The sequence below is a fragment of the Musca autumnalis genome, unplaced genomic scaffold (assembly GCF_047663935.1).
Source record: "Musca autumnalis isolate F117 unplaced genomic scaffold, ASM4766393v1 scaffold_1, whole genome shotgun sequence".
Taxonomy (NCBI): domain Eukaryota; kingdom Metazoa; phylum Arthropoda; class Insecta; order Diptera; family Muscidae; genus Musca; species Musca autumnalis.
This window is the reverse complement of record NW_027411644.1, coordinates 329352625-329370533: the sequence shown is the minus strand read 5'-3', so window position 1 is coordinate 329370533 and position 17909 is coordinate 329352625. Positions and strand designations below refer to the sequence as shown.

The 17909-nt window shown below is 28.9% G+C and overlaps 3 long non-coding RNA genes across 3 annotated transcripts; 1 reads left to right on the top strand and 2 right to left on the bottom strand.

The window, feature by feature from the left end:
• The first annotated feature begins 7317 nt into the window (after window positions 1-7317).
• LOC141390437 (uncharacterized) lies at window positions 7318-14583 on the top strand. The gene is made up of 2 exons (XR_012409352.1): window positions 7318-9892; window positions 10483-14583. It is a non-coding gene; the product is annotated as an uncharacterized lncRNA (long non-coding RNA).
• On the bottom strand, window positions 9598-14672 carry LOC141390435 (uncharacterized). The gene is made up of 2 exons (XR_012409350.1): window positions 10292-14672; window positions 9598-9702 (listed from the first exon to the last, which is right to left on the bottom strand). It is a non-coding gene; the product is annotated as an uncharacterized lncRNA (long non-coding RNA).
• Window positions 14673-15716: 1044 nt separating this feature from the next.
• LOC141390441 (uncharacterized) lies at window positions 15717-16634 on the bottom strand. Its single transcript, XR_012409356.1, has 4 exons — window positions 16534-16634; window positions 16331-16408; window positions 16181-16248; window positions 15717-15821 (listed from the first exon to the last, which is right to left on the bottom strand). It is a non-coding gene; the product is annotated as an uncharacterized lncRNA (long non-coding RNA).
• Between the last annotated feature and the right edge of the window lie 1275 nt (window positions 16635-17909).

Sequence of the window (17909 nt, the reverse complement as noted above, 5' to 3'; positions counted from 1 at the left end):
GTATAAAATTCCCATTTGCTTTTTAAAAAAAAAAAATTCGATATAAATGCTACGTATAATATAAACAATAATAGCTCATTTAGACTAGCCATAAATCCTCGACTGGATTTAATAAATCCAGTACAAATCCCATTGCATTTAGATATACATTTTGGAGGATTTAAATGGCAGTCAGTTGATTTTTGTTCATAGCACAATTACCAAGGTAGATGCATTAACCCATCTGAACGAATATGAAACGTCAAAAGAATTTTTTGTAAATTGAATTTGTCTCAAAAAACATACGTCAAATTACAAATGTATTGTTTAATACTGAAAATGTTAGCACATTATGCTACTAATGCTAACTAAAGAGCAAATAAATTATTATTTTATCGCAGTTTGCCCATCCAAAATAAATAAACGAATTATTTTATCCTTTAGACATCATAAATATTAGTCTTGGTTGATTAAAATCAACTTTGCACATCAAAACAAATTTAATTTTTCCGCCTTGTTTACAAATTTTTACATTTTAAATTATTTTTAGTGTAGCAATTCACCGATGCATCTACCTTGTTTCTTGTGCCAGCTTGCAACTTTTTGTATTTTCTAGCAACATGTTGCTAAAAACAGAGTTGTATACGAGGATTTATGCCAGATTTAAAACAAATCCACTCAATAGAAGGATTTATTTTTGTATGGGAAATCTGGTAGATTTTGGCTGGATTTAGAAAATAAAACCTGATAATGCGCTAAATCCGGCTAATGGTGTCATATCTAAATGGCATATAAGTGTTGATAAAGACAACATATCGCTCATTTACTCAAAGAGTGACACATCTCAAAAAATCCCGTTTCGAGAAAAACGCGTTTTAAGTTGGCGATTGAAATTTGACATTCCAACTTAAAAAGATTAATACACAAAAATTAAAATAACTACTTGGACCATATTTTGCAAACAGCTAGCCATATAGCAGTGCTAAATTTCTGTGCAAGATCAAGCACGATTTGAAGTACTTTATTGATTAATAAACTCAGAAAACATTTGTATTGAATTATTCGAAACTTGTAATAAATGGGCTGTAACTCGTCGAGTTTTAGAGATATCGGCATGAAAATTCGACACAATCTAAAGTAGCAGTCGTAGAAAAAATAAAAATTGCTAACTCAGAATACGAATTTTTTGAGTTATGTCACTCTTTGAGTAAATGAGCGATATGTGTAGGTTGCCAAACACAAAACAACAATGTTACTTATCGAGTCGCAAACATAACAAAGAAATAGAAACGGAAAAGGTACATAACAGAAACATCAAGAAACTCCACAGAAATGATTTTCGCCACCATCGTAGAAATGTCATTCATTCGCTAATAATATTATTGCCGATATTCGAAATCGAAGGTATTCCTGCCACAAACTGAGCGACGAATGAATCGCTTTCAATTCATTCTCGTGTGTCGTTTTCGAACAAAATATCCGCAAAACTATCGAGAAACATACGAAAACGATATCGATAGCAATGGTATGGTGGGTACTTACCTCTTGTGCCATATTTGATTCATAAATTGATTTTTTGTTATTTTATTTAATTACTTATTATTTTATTACTTTTTATATAATTTTATGTTATAATAATTTTATAAATCGCAAATTCGTTTTATAACAAGGCAATACAATTTTCTTATACGATAATTGATTCTTAATAATAGTTGGAGTGGTTTGTTTTAATGTATTCCATATAATATTAAAAAAACTTTCTGTAGGGAAGTATTCAAGTACAAGTACATCGAAGTAGTTTAACATCCCCACCTGGATATACATATTTAAGCTAATATATTTAATCACAAAATATATTATTTTGACATTACAATGTAATAAATAAAAATAAATAAATAATAAATTTGAAATAAATATCATAAAGTTTACAAAAGTTTACTTAAAACAAACTGTTTCAATTCTAGATAATGGGGGTTATCATGAACGGCAATTCCCCGTGAATTTTTTCACATTCTCCCTTAAGTTGCAACGGCGGAAAAACAAAACTCACGGGGAAATTCCATTCATGATAACACCAAATATTTGTATTTCTATTTATTATTTAGCTTTGGTATAAAGATATATCTGTTGTGAGATAGGCTACGGAAGTCAGTTGCTTGGCAAATGATTGCTGGGTTGGCAGTCACTGGCCGAAACACTATAGTTTCGGGTCAATCCGGTACGAAAGAACCCGCTACAGTTGGATTGATAGATCACCAATGGGCGAACAGAAGCACCTACAGTGTACGGCAACATCATGTAATTTCGTTCGATTGTGGCCTCTGTTTTTGTTTAACACAATATGTACAAGGACAGTGTTTTAGTCCTTAACTGCGATGGTACCCGTTGCTGTTATATATCCATCGTAAAACTGAAAAATGATAAAAAATAAAAATTACATAAATAATTGTTGTTACCTTTGTTTAAGTATTAAGATTTGTCCCCAGTATCAATATTTAACATTTATTTTATTCGCAGTGTATAGATTTATTTTCTGAGAAGTAAAGCTGTAAATGGAACAAAAGGGTAAGTAGTGACACATAAGCTCTTACCTCTATTTATAAGTATATTTTCGCCAGTAAGGTAATATCCATTAGCCCAATAAATTCTTCTAGTTGCATGTTCACCATCGTGTTCGCATTGCATTTTATTTAATAAGTAATATGTTATATTTAGTCTCTCTTGTTTACTGCAGTTTGAATTTTTTTTTTTGTTTGAAACAATTTCAATCTCTTTTTTAAAATATTTGGTGGGTGGGCTTTACACCGCACCCTTCGAAGACGAATAAAATTTTCTCTGTGGTGGTGATGTAGAAATATACAACAATTACATGCCTTACTTTCGTTTTATATTTGTTAGACCTTCCCCCATTTTCAACTGAAATCCATTTGGTGAATTAGCATCTTCAGTAATCCTCTTGATCCAGCATAGTTACAGTAATTGGGATTCATCTGCCGAAGCCAGCTTTGGTGTTCCATATTTGTGAATTTTATTAATCCATAATGACAAATAACTTGCTACAGCTGAATTTTTAGTTTGAAACAATTTTCAATCTCTTTTTTAAAATATTTGGTGGGTGGGCTTTCAAACCTCACCCTTGAAACGATGTAAATTATATGCTTTAAAGTTTAGAAAATGGATTGATTTTAGAAATTTTTATTTTTTTATGAATGTTTGCATAGTTTTGGTTTTAGAAACATAATTTTTAACGAACGACCCACGCCACACACTAACCCGCCCCAACCGACCGAGAGGGCTCGTCCTCATGACGTAAGGACCTTGCGTACACACCATAATCCGGATTATGGCGGAGAAAATCATTTTTCTTGACTAGTCAACTGAGAACGCGAAGAGAAATATATTTCTCCAAAAATATAGAAACGTATAAGATTTGAGTTATTATTTATTTTTTTTTTTTTTTTGTAATGGATATTTAAATAAATGTTTATTTTTAAAATCTTGTTTTTATATTTTAGCTTTATTATATGAAAATATTGATTTTAAATTTATAAAATTTTGCAAATTTTATTAGATTGTCATGTAATTTAATTTAGTATTTTTATTGACATTTAGTTTATTTGAGTTAATTAATATAATTATTATATATTTCTTTGTGTGTTATTTGAAACTTGGAATTTTTGTGTTTCAACGCTGAAGAATATTCGCATAAATAACTGGGTGCTTTTGTTTTGTCTCGAGTTTCCTGGCATTTTGAAATATGGTTTTATTTTGAACATTTTGTATTGTATTGTAATTTTATGCTATTTGACTTATCTGAATTATTGAATTATGTTTTTAAAGAGTTGAGACTCTGAAGTATTGAAATATCATATATATTTTTAAATATGTATTTTATTTAGCATTCTTTGCCATTAGACTTAATTTTCCTTGTGTTTTTAAATAAAATATCTGGAATCCCTTGTAGATATTTTATGTATTTTTAGAATTTTGAATTTTTTTATATTTAAATGTATTTAAATGTATTTTTGTATATTTAGAAAAAAATATCTTGCCAACGTAATTTTGAATGTATTTCTGAAAGGGTTAAAACTGTTGAATTTCCACTTTTCTCTGGTATTGGGTCTTGAAAATTATACGTTGTTTTGAGTGTTTTTGTTTAATTTTTTTATATTTTATTAAAAATAATTAGCAATTTTGATAGTCTGAAAAAGAGCAGTTAAAACATCCATTTACGTTATGGAGAATTTCATTTCGTTTACTTTGAGAAAAAATATATTTTAAATTGTTTGAATAATTGACGACATATTTAAGTAGTTTTTTCTTAACGTCATTTTGAATTTATTTCTGAAAGGGTTGAAAAAACTGTTGAATTTCCACTTTTCTGTGGCATTGGATTTTGAAAATTATACGTTGTTTTGAATGTTTTTGTTTGATTTTTTTTATTTTATTAAAAATACTATGTATTGAAATATTTAGCAATTTTGATAGTCTGGAAAAATATCAATTAACATATCCGTTTATGTTATGGAGAATTTCATTTCGTTTACTTTGAGAAAAACTATGTTTTAAATTGTTTGAATTATTGACGACAAATTTTAGTAGTTTTGTCTTTTGAGTGCAGTTGTCTTGGGTTTTTACTGAAGACGTTTCCGTAATTTATTTAAATTATACCATCATTTTAACATTTTTATTGGAAATTGCATTTCAAATTTTATATTACATTTTCATTGCAGGTAAATTTGAATTCTTGTTAATTTTTAAGAAACTTTTTGTAGCGAATATTTTATTATTCGGACAATTGAAGATTGAATTTCGAGAAAATTCAAAAAAATTATTAACATAAAATGTTGTTAAATTTTTGGTTACATTTTTAAATGTATTATTTAAATAGTTTAATATTTGGAGATCGCCTTATTATTTATTAAGTGAAATAAAATATAAGTTATTCAGGGAAATGCCTAGCTGTGTTTGTGGCAAAATTTACGATTTGGTGATTTATGACAATAATTTTAGTAATATTTATTGGGAAAAAAGTACGAATATCAAATGGTTATAATATAGAGAAAATGATATTTTTTATCGACGTAGTATAAACTGTTGATAGTCAAAACATAATTAGAATCGAAGTAATAATAGTTAGAAATAAAGCGCATAGAACAAATTTGTTTCCAAATAAAATTTTTTGTGGCATTGCTAATTAAATAACGTGGATTATTTTAAACATAAAATATATATTATAAACAGAGAAAATATAAAATATTTGGGATATAGACCCTATTTTATTATGGCTACTTAATTTTCTTATTTTGTATATTTTTTGTTGGCTGAATCAGCTATTAACTCAATAGGTATTGTGTTGAATAATACACAGAAATAGATTTTACCTCCTTTGGTGGTAAATTTTTGAAGACGTTATAATAATTCTGTACTAATATTTACAAATCCAAGACCATTGAAAGGCCATTTGTATGCACACATACATTTGTTTTATGTTTAAATTAATTAATTTGTCAACACTTTAGAAAAATTGCCTTTTTAAGGATTTATTTTCGTTATTTTTACAATATCGAAGAAGATATATTTTGAATAATAACATACAGAAAATTAAAGCGTAGTACATGTAAAAAATGAAGAGTATACAGTTTTAAAAACCCATAAATAGTGCCAAGAGAAGTTCTCTTTGCAAGTGAAGCATATGCTGAGTTTCATTCACTTTGCATGAACTTATTACAATTTATAAGATCGAGAGCCATTAAAAAGATTGCATTTTTTGTAATGTTACAAGTGTTCGAATATGCCTTAAAGTTTAAATTCGATTTTCACATATCTCTTTATAAAGTGTATACCAAATGAAGAACATTCTGGATGTAGATTAGAACTGTTGAGATTTGGTTCATAAAGGAGTTAACAATATTTACTCCATATGGTACATATACAATTTTTTCAACATAATCATAAATAGTACAAGGGTATGTTAATAATGTTTTACAATGTTCAAAACCATATGTAGGTAATGACGAAATCTTCTCTGAATTGAATAGAAGAATTTTACAAAAACATTGTCTTGCAACTCTTAACAAGTTTCGGGTCTTATTTTTGATTTTTATGGGCCAGAAGACTCGACGTATCTCTCTACATGGATATTTTGTTCAAATCATCATTTGTGAATAAAATTGTATGTAATGTTTCTATAATCCTGTGGTGGGGATTGAAGCTGTATAAAGTGGGTGGGATCGTTGTGTTTTTGTTCATTAAAAAATACAATAAAGAACATATACAAATTATATATATTTTTTTAGAAATTCAACATAAAATGTTCGTATATATTGTTATAAAGAATATTTTTTTATGAAACATTCAAAAATATATGTATGTAGTACATGGTAATGTATTATGGTAATGTATTTTTTACAAAAATAATATGTATAATATTTAATAATTGTTAAAATATTGAAAATATAACTGCATATAGAAAAGAAAAACTCCTTTTTTTGTTGCGAGTAAGTATAGCATGTTCACATATCACAAGTTCAATAATTATTGCCAAGGGATACTTGCATTGTAAAAAGTTGCATTAACAAATACATTTTTTTAGATAAATTTGAGCATTTTTGGTTCCACTAAATACATACATATTTACCAAATGCAAATATGTATATAATTTACAAGCCTTTTTTGGAATATATGTAGCAAATTTTTGTGAAGCCTCCACCATAAATTAAAACTTTTAATAGAGAATACAAAACAAACACATGTTACATAAAGAAATATTTGAAATAAAATGTAGACTTGTCATAACATTTGTTTGCATAATTTGTTTGTAACAAAGAAGGACACCACACACCGTACGTAAATAATTCATTCATTCTAATTTAAAATAATTAAATTCTAGATGAACAAAAACATTGGCATTTAAAAAAAGTAATACAAATTATTTCTGTAAACCCACAAATAAATCAAACAACAAATTCAGTAACTTGCGTCAGCAGCAAAAAAAGGATGGGATAACATTGAAAGAGAAGAAGAAGAAGAGCATGTATCCCAAACATTGTCATAACTTAATGTTTTAAATGGGCCTAAAGAAGCATTATACATAAATAGGGGGATTGATAAATCAGTTTTCAATTACTTTGTGCTGTAATTTATTTCCATTATACAATTACAATTAGAAACCTTTGGAGTTAGCTTTGTAATCTTATTTAGGTACATTTTTTAAACAATTCACATTAATTACATTGAAAATTCTCCAAGAAGGAGTCTTATTTTACGAGTTACCATATAAAGAACATTTACAAAATATGTCATGATGTGGTCGGTTGATTATGGCCTTAAATGGTCTTTTCTTTTCTCTTTTGGGTTAATATGCTTCGATGTTCAATACCAATATTAGTTGGTGAAATAAAGCATTTATTTTTGGGACATAAATTATTACAACAATTAACAAAATATTCTCAGGGAGTGCAGCAGCAAATGTATGTAAGGTGGCAGTAATCAACTAAGGCCTATAACGCTAGGTTTTACACATAACAAGCCACTTGGAGACCAATTTGAGAAAGAAGGTGAGTTCTAGAGTAATTTGAAATATGTACGTCTAAAATATTGCTTATTTCTTATGGTGGTGGTGGTGGATTTATAAAATGTTGATAATGTTAGAGAATATATATTTTCCCATAAAGGACATTTTTGAAAACAACAAGGCATTTTGTACACTATTGTAGTCATTATCGATTACTTTCCAAATAGAAAAACTAAATACACAACAAACAAAGAAAGACGAGAATCGGCTGACATACATGCTTATGTTGGTTATTGTTGAATATTGAGTTATGCGCGTTACCATTGAAAATAATTTATATTAACTTCACCACCCCAGTGTGTTTTCTCAATACAAATAATATAAGGCTAATACGAAAACATAGATTATATGAAAATTATATAACAACAAAAAGGAGAAAAAAAGAAACGAAGCTTTTCTAGAGAAATGATATGGGGTAACAAATTCTATAAAAAGTAGTAGTTTCAGAAACGTAAACATTTGTTAATATCTAAACAATATTGGCATAATAGCATATATGTTGAATACAGTATTCAAGTTACAATTCGTGGTTAGATTCAATTGGGTGAAAGTTTTCATTAGAAAGGGATATACAAACACAATGGCGGCTTGCTGGCCTATGTAGTTTTACAATGAGAAAGGCGCTTTGTTTGTTATAATCTGGAAAATTTGACAATTGTTAAAAGAAACAGAACAAAATGTTGACGACAATAATAAAGTTTTACTATTTAGAAGAACACAATATGGAGTAGATTTGTAGAGTATTTTATATTCTTAGAAGACATTACAAATGTTATGTTGTTGTAGCAGTTTGATGTTGTTGTCGGTATGTTTGTTTTAAATATTACGTTGAACTTTTGAGTTAATGTTTGTCGAATGTTGAGGAGTAGTTTAAAGATAAGATAATCCAATAGATGTTGTGATGTTTCTTGGTGCTTTATATATTGGAGGTGGTGGTGGTGATGATGATAATCATGCGGTTGTGATTTTGATGCTCTCGTAATTATATTGTGGATGTGTGTTTTGTTGGTTGTGAAGGATGTGAAGAGGAGGACGGTTAAAGGTGGTGGTGGCATATCATGGTGGGCAATAGATATCGTTGTAATTGCTAGGATGGTGGATATAGTTGATGTTGAATATTGACATTTTGGTGTAGATAGGCGCAGTTTTTTGGAATTCATAAATTAGGTAAAATATAATAAAATTTATTTTCAGCAGTTGGTGGTAGAGTTGAGTTTGATATCGTTGTAAATAAATATTGTTGTTGCTGTCATTGAAGTTGGGGATATGTGGAGGTGTAACATTCAGCTTAGAATTGCTATTCTTCATTGAGTCACATAAAATACAATACAATTATGTTTTTCAGTTTAATGTCTTTTTTTGAAAAAGGTTTTGGAAATTGTTACATTTATATTTATCGATAGGTGTATACACAACCGTAAACTACAAGTGGTTTATATCGTTTTGAACATGTATGCATCTGAATTCACAGTGTTCGAAAATGGTTACATTAAATCTCTTGGACATTTTTTTTAAATTCCATTTAAGGTTTTCTAGGTATGATACTGAAAGACTTCATGTGTTGCTTGATGTGTTGATTGGAGCTTTCTCTCTAAGCACTTGAGTTACAATTTTGAGTTTAATGTTGTTGAATTTGAGTTTGAAATTGTAGAAAAAAACACCTTCACTAGATAAAATGCTCAGAAGAAATGATTGAAATTACCATTTTAGAACTTGTAGTTGTACTACTGTTTATGTTGGGTCGCAGTTTCTGGGATTTCTTGTGGTGCTGCATGTGCATTTAAGAGGATTGCAATTGGTTGTTAAATCGATGTGTTTGAATGTAGTTGTCTAGGACAGGTGCATTGGTGTTGTTGAATGTGGTGTTGTTGATGTCCAAATCCAATAAATGCTAGTGTTGATCATCATAGAAACAATAATAAAGTTGGCATCTATCATGAAAATAGTTGATTGCTGTTTTAAAAGGACATCCATCCACATTGAAAAGGTTGTAAATGTTGAGTTTAGTTCTAAATCTTCTTTAGGTTAAGTTTATTATTTAATTTTCTTCCTATAATTGGTGTTCTTTAAATATTTTGTAAAAAAAAGAATGGGCTTCATATTTATTTGGGGTTTCAATTCAGGGTTGCATAGATCTTGCTCTTGAACTAATTTAATTTTTATACGTGGTTTGACTAGGTTTTTGACTTTGATGTACGCTTTTGTTGATGACATAGATATGGGTTAGAAATTTGGGGTAGATATTTCAGACATGTTTCTGAGGATTCGGAACAATAGTTATAAATGTGGTGCGCCTGCTGGTACATTCGAAGAAAGTTGAGTTTTGTTCTTCTTTAGGCTATTTTTATGTTTAATAAAATTTCATATTTAATTTTTGTGTGATCGTTGTGTTCATTTTGTAAAAGAAGAGAATTAGATTCCTATCTATATGGGGTTCCAACAATTATGTGGTGTTGTTGATGTCCAAATCCAATAAATTGTAGTGTTGATTATCATAGAAACAATAATAAAGTTGACATCTATCATGAAAATAGTTGATTGCTGTTTAAAAAGGACATCAATAAAATTGAATAGGTTGTAAATGTTGAGTTTAGTTCTAAATCTTCTTTGGGTTGTTGAAGTTTATTATTTAATTTTCTTTCTATAGTTAGTGTTCTTGAATATGCTGTAAAAACTAATGGGCTTCATATTTATTTGGGGTTTCAATTCAGGCTTGCATAGATCTTGCTCTTGAACTAATTTAATTAAAATTTTGTACGTGGTTTGACTTGGTTTTTGACTTTGATATACGCTTTTGTTGATGAGATAGATATGGAGTAGAAATTTGGGGTAGATACTTCAGACATGTTTCTGAGGATACGGAACGATAGTTATAAATGTGGTGAGCCTGCTGGTACATTCGAAGAAAGTTGAGTTTTGTTCTTTAGGCTGTTTATATGTTTAATAAAATTTTATATTTAATTTTCGTGGGATCGTTGTGTTCATTTTGTAAAAGAAAAGAATTGGATTCCTATCTATATGGGGTTCCAACAATTCTGGATTGTATTTTGTGTTTATTCTTGAACTAGTTTAATTTCAATTTTAGAAGTGGATTGACTTGGTTTCGGACTTTGAGGTACGATTTTGTTGAAGTAATATTCGTATAGATATTTCTGTGGTGTTGGGAGATTCGCAAAGTTGTAAATACTGTTCGCTGATTAAATGCAAAATGTTGTGCAGTTAATGCAATGTAATTTGCTTGAATTGTGAAAATTGTATACATTTGGAAAGTGTATGTTATTCATTTTGTTTTGCCATTGACATTTGGAGTTAAACGTAAAGTAACCCTCCTTAAGTAATAGACAGGATGACTTTGTTGAAATGTTTGATATTTTTATGATTTAAAAAAATCACTTCCAAAATATTCCTTTAGAAAATTCTTTCATTTTTTTACTCCAGTTACAGTTCGTGGTTTTATCTCTAAAATAAATTTAAATAATTTTATACTTCTGCTAGTTTCCAACCTTGGATAGGTTTTAAAGATGTCGCTGCCGTATATGTGTTTTTTTGAACAATTATCCAGAAAACTGAATAAGCTGCCGTTTAATGTCAAAAAGTATTTTTAAGGTAATAATTTAAAGCATGGGCATGAATTATTGCTGAATTCGATTATTGGTGATTTCATAAATTATAATGATAATAATTATTGAAATAATGTTTGATTATCATATTAAAGATTCCATTTTAATATATTCATCAAAAAACTCAATGGATTTTGAGCTTATTTGAATAGGTTCGTGTCCTGATGAGGATGAGATTGGCGAAGAATCTGTAATACTCCTTGATTATAGAATAATGGATAAAGGAAAGGTTTTCTCTTTCAAATAACTTGCGTTACTATACCGCAGCAAAAGGTCTTGTAGTGATTTTGCAAATAAGGCGATTAGCCGTGTCTTCATATTTCTTTACAAAAATGTTAACAACATTTTTGAAATGCGATTGTGGTATATAAATATTATACAATTCAAGCCTTTTTTGTAACTATGTAATATGTTAATTGGGCATCCTATCAGCGTCATAAAGTGTCAACATTTGTTAGAAAGCTTCCATTATTTTCTTGAAATTTCAGAAATCGTCTAAAGATATCAAATAAGACGAAATTTCGCTTATATTTTCATGTGTTTTGATTGTCAATTTAACATCGAAGGCAGAAATGTCGTTTGGATAAACTGAAGAGTGGTTTTATCGTAGTTAATAATGATTAATAATTTGTCGTTGTTTTGATGTAAGGTGGGCGAGATGTGGAGGTTTTTAAACAATGTTGTAATGCTAAATAAAAACAATGGTTGTGTTGTAAGTTAATATTGGACTGAGACATTCGTCAGAAGGTCAAATTGTTGCAATGTTGCTAGCGCAATAAATTAGAAAGATAAATATGGCAGATAGTTAATTTCTTCAATAAAATTTCTTGGCCGCTAAAAATTGTTTCCGCTGTTTGAAGGGGACATTTCTCTTATATTTTTATGGTTTTTGGTTGTAATTCGATTTCGAAGCCAGTGGAATGAATGTTTTTTTATCGCAGCTTAGTCATGATTCTTCATTTTGTGTTGACGCAAGGTGGGGGGCAATGTCGTGTTGTTACCAAAGTATATATGTTGTAATGTTAAATAGAAACAATCTTTGTGTTGCAGGATGATATTGAAACGGTATTTCAGGCAATTTTTTTTTTAAATTTATGTTGATAGAAAGTGTTAATTGTCGCAATGTTGTTGTAATAACAATATAAAGTGTCACTCGTTGTAAATTGTATACTCTTGTTTGGAAGAAATTTTAAATATATAAATTATAGTGTACCAAATCTATAATACCCTTCAATACAATACTTCTTTTATTTCTAAATAGACATTATGGTTGGTGCATTCAAATGTGTACTCAATATATTTAAAATAGAACAGTGTTTTCTTTTTTGAACATTTCGTAAGATTCCATCAGGGCACTAGCGGCCAGCAGACACAAAGCAGCATGCTACATACAATTTGACATCGAAGAAAAGCCACAATTATATTTTTTAGTAATATGAAATATGTTGCTATCCCAGTTAAGTTTAAACGTGCCTGTTTGTTTGCCGTTGTGCTGTTGCAATATGAGCCAAATTTGCTTGAAGAATATTGTAATTCCAAATGTAATCAATATTTGTGTTGAAAGATGAGGGGTTGGGGTTGTCAAAGTGTTGCATTTGAATTCGTAATTCATTTAGGAATTGTTGTTGTTTTTCAAAAATAATTGACAAGAAGGTCGGAATGTTGCAGTGCTGATGTAATAAATACTAATTACATATAATTACTAATTACTCTACTCTTGGAATATATTTTCAAAATGCATTCATTGATGGGCTCAATATTTTATTTGGAAAATTTATAACATATTTCATATTCGTATCTCCAAAAATTTTAAGAATTCCTAAAACTCATTTAGGGAGCTATCCTTTTTTTTTTTTTTTTTGTTTGACAATATTTTGTTTTTCAATCTTGATAAAGAGGGCAACATCTTCTTATGTCGCTGTAAAGAACATTAAACATTGTGGGAGATTTTGTTTCTTCCTTTTTTGAAGCGGGCAGGACATGTAACTTGAGTTTGGGAACATGTTATCGTAAGGGCTTCTATGCATTATTGATTTAATATATTACTCGTATTCTTGTGAAACCAAACTTCTTGGGACACATTGGTGAGAAGGGCGAAATGTTGTCGTGTTGTAAAAAATAAAAAATTTGGAGAAGTCCAAATTTGTGTGATAATTGTTGAGTTTGCTTATCCATATTTATTATGATTCTTCGAACATCTGCATTATTTAGCAATGTTTAGTTACTTTTTCCGAAAATATTTGTTGTTAATGATGAAATGTTGTTAAATGTAGTTAAACACAAACAATAGATAATCGCTGTTATTGAACATGTTGGGAGATGTATTTTTTTGAATACATATCGTAATGACAAAATCTTCCGTGCATTGTCGTTTGAATATTCTAGTTTGTATCATATTTAAGAGATTTTTGAAATTGTTGCATTCATATTCATATCTTTAATATTCATATTTTAATTTTTGAGCCATTCGTAAATAGACATTTTGTTTTGAAATTAATTGATATACATATGAATATTGATAAGGAGGACGGCATGTTTATGTTCTAAAAATTGATGTGATGTCTGTTCACTGATTGTTGTTATGACTTTTCCAAGTCTTGCTATAAGACGGGCGGAATGTACAGTGTTGATGCAAAATATAAGTTTGTCGACCGGTGAAAATTGTTTCTTTACTTGGAGCACATAGGATATGTCAAATTTGTAATATACAATGTATTGTACATCGTTGCTTTATTGTTTGATTTTGAAAAGGTTGAATTTGCAAAGTGTTGCATCCAAATGTGCTTAATATTTAAAAGGGTTTTTCATTTCTTAATAATTGATATCGATGTTGATAGGGAGGGCGAAATGTTAGTGTTGCTCAAACATATAATACCAATGATAAAAATCAACTCCGTTAAGAATTGTTTGCAGGTGTTGAAATTTCCTGTTTTGGAGCAGGGTAGAAATGCAATGCATTCGGCAAGGGTAGGTTAAAAATATACTTTTTTACTAAGCAAATAATACGATGACAGGTGATTGTTTTTTAATTTAATCATAGGAACATATCGTTAATCTTTTGTCGAAAATAATTGCCATATTGGTAATGCGGGCGAAATGTTGCAATCAGTTGTTGAAATGCGTTTTTTTTTTCTGGGCGGAAGACAGTGGACTCTCTTCCAAATATTGTTTTTCAGTATAGTTTTAAATTATAACTCTTTGATATATCGCAAAGAACCTGTGAAAATTGGCTTCAGTGATAACTGTTGGGCAGCATTTGATGGACGAAGGCAAGAAATTTGCTCGATGAACTAACATTTTTAAAAGGAATGTTGGTTGAAGTGATTTTGCATAATTGTTACGTTGGTGAAGGCTTTTTGTTGATTTCTCTGTATGATTTTGTATATTGAAACCATTGAAGATTATTTTGAAGCTGGGCAGAAGTTTTTTTTGTGATGAATATCTGTGTGTTGGTGATTATTGAAAGTGTAGTTCTCGTTCGATGATACCTTGAAGACATTCGAATTTTATAATATTGGGTATTTTTCTAAATCAGTTGGTATGGTAAATAAGAAACAATATTTCAATTAAACTCAAACAATACAGAATCGATGCAATCAAAAATGTTGAATGAAATTTATTATCTTTTGAAGGAGACAGGACGTGTACCTTAACTTTTGGAATATATTTTCAAAAGAAAATATTATATTGTTATGTCAACTCTTCTGTATATTAATTATTCAATATTTTAATGAATAATACACACATTTATTATTCATAATTATTTATCAGGGTTTGTTCATTTGTGAACCAAACTTAGGGACACTTGTAACTATTTTTTTGCAGTACAGTATACAAAATATTGTATATTCCAAAGATTATCTCAAAGAACTTTTTGATGTTTGACAAGGCATCGGTGATAATTGTTGGGCAGCAGTTGACGTAAGAGGGCAAAAATCAAGATGTTGAAAAAATTAGTTCAAAAATCTAAAAAAATAGTTCGTGGAGTATGTTGCTTGAAGTATGGCAGAAATGTTACAATTGAAGATTATTTTGAAGCTGGGCAGACATTTTTTGATGAAGCTTTCATGTGTTGGTGATTATTGAAGGGGTTGTTCTCGCCGTTCGCTGATGATGACATGTTGAAGACGACATTCGAGTATTGTGTAATATTGGATATTTTGCCAAACCCGTTGGTGTGATTTCAGGATAAGTTAGGGCGAAATGTTGTTGTTTCGGTGTGAGGAATAATAATAAAATTTAACAGCAAACAATAGATAATCGATGAAATTGAAAATGTTGCGAGATGTTTGTGTACCTTTTTCTCTTTTGAAGGGAGCAGGACATGTACCTTTCTGTACATTGTGAATTATATATTTTTTGCAGTCAATGTGTGAGTTTTCGTGTTCAAAAAATATTCAGATTTATAAAGGAAAAAGTAGTAGAAAATGTTGAAAATACATAGCAGATTTTTGCAGGTTCTGAAAAATACATAATATATTTGTGTGTGTAATTTATTTATATACCTGGATTGATCATTTTTGAGCAATTTGTAACAAAACTCAGGGGACTCGTTTTAATTGTGATTTGCTGGTGTTTGACAAGACTTCAGTTATAATTGTTGGGCAGCAGTTGATGAAGATGTTGAAAAAAATCAGTTACAAAATCTAAAGAAAAAGAAATATGTTGCTTGAAGAATTACAGAAATTGTGTTATTTTGGCGAAAATTTTCGGTACATTTCGATGTGTTTTTGAATATTGAAACAATGGAAGATTATTTTGAAACTAGGAGAATTTTTGATGATGAAGTTTTTGTGTTGGTGATTATTCAATGTGTTGTTCTCGTTCATGGATGACGACATGTTGAAGACATTCGAATTGTGTAATATTGAGTATTTTGCAAAATCCGTTGATATGATTTCAAGAAAAATTAGGTACTGCCGATGTCAAGTATTAGATGTAGTTGTCAAGGTGGTGCATACATTAAGCAAAATCATTTGGTAAGTAAAAGTAAAATATCAGTTACCATTTATGATGAACATGGTGCTCTTTGCAGCGTTTTGATGGCGTCTAAGCTAAAGCAAAAAAGATACACTGAAGATAAAAATGGCTGATATTTAGATCATTTTAAGAGGTAGCTAAGGGATTTGCTATGAAAATATTTCGTTTTTTTTACTTGTATATGTTGATAAAGTGGGTTTTGAGGTGGTGTTGGTTGGTTTCGAACAGTTGTATTTTGTTGTAATGCCTTGTACTGTTGATAAAGTTTAAAATAATGTAGGTAATTTTTTGTTATTTGGAATTGTATCCAGAATTCAATCGAGATAAATATTCTGTATTTTGGATATTGAAATATATATTCATTATACAATTATTTACTTGTTTTTGTATAGCTACAAATTACTTTTTGTATTTGGCATTTTTACATAATTGTTGAAAATTAATTATCTGCTTGTTGTTTATTTTGTTGACATCTAATGCTGAAATTGTTTGGAAAATTAAACAATATAAAAATGTTAAATAAAACACAATAATGAGAGTATATCATGGTGGACACTGTTAGGACAAAATCTAGGCAGTATTACCAATTACGTTTATTGAGTGAAACATTATTTGTATTTTACACATAAGAGAAAAAGAGGATATTTGTTTTAAATTTACATTATCCTATAATGAAATTGAAGTAAAAAATATTGGACGAAGACTAATTACTATAGTTAACAAAAAGTACAAATTATTATTTATGAAAATTATATCAATATATTTTACCTAAAATTGTGTTAGAAACTTAATAGAGAGATTTAAACAAAGAAAATTAAGTCAATAATATATCAGGCGATGACGACGGTGGCTTCACAACATATCTAAAGATGCATTCTTTTGAGTTTTATATAAAATTGTGTATTGGAGAAGAAAGAAATACAATATTTAATAAGTAAAATATACCACATTATGTAACAAAGTATTTGTTGTTAGACAAGTAGAAAAGTATATGTTTTATATTATCAATAATACGAGGCTTTTAAAAATATGCAATGGAAACAAACTCATAGATTAGGAGAAATAAAAAGAAAATATAATCTACATAAATAAAATTTAAACACAGCTTATAAACAAAAATCATGGCAATGATATATTCCATTCAGTGGTCGGTTAGTTTTTAAGAATTTGCCAATTTGATTTGTTATTTGTTTAGTTTCTGAATAAGTTGAGAATTAATTCAAGCTGGAGGTCTATAAATAATTCAAGTTTTTTTAAATAATTGAACACTGATATGGTATAGGGTATGTGGAAATTGTATCCATGTTAATAAGACTAAGGCAATCAAAATATTTAGGTATTTCATATGTGTACTATAATGTGAAGTATAAAACATAGCATTTATATACCACGAAGGTTGGATTGTGTGCCAGACAAACATAGCTGCAGAAATATACCATAAATATATATTTTTTTAAAAGTTATTTATTAATATCCAAATTTAATAATATATTTGATTATGATTTTAGAAGATATCTTTAAATATGTTTATTTTATTATAACATCCATTTAGATTTGATTTTGTTATATTTGTAATTTATTTAAATATCCATTTTATATACAAAGAATTAGCTTTTTTATGTTTTCATAGAATTTATTTACTATGTATTTATTTTTAATGTTTGATACATTAATATTATGTACATCGGAGTTTTATTTGGAAATCAGTGATATTTTAACGCTTTTTAGTTTAAATGTGGTAAATGCTTAGAGCG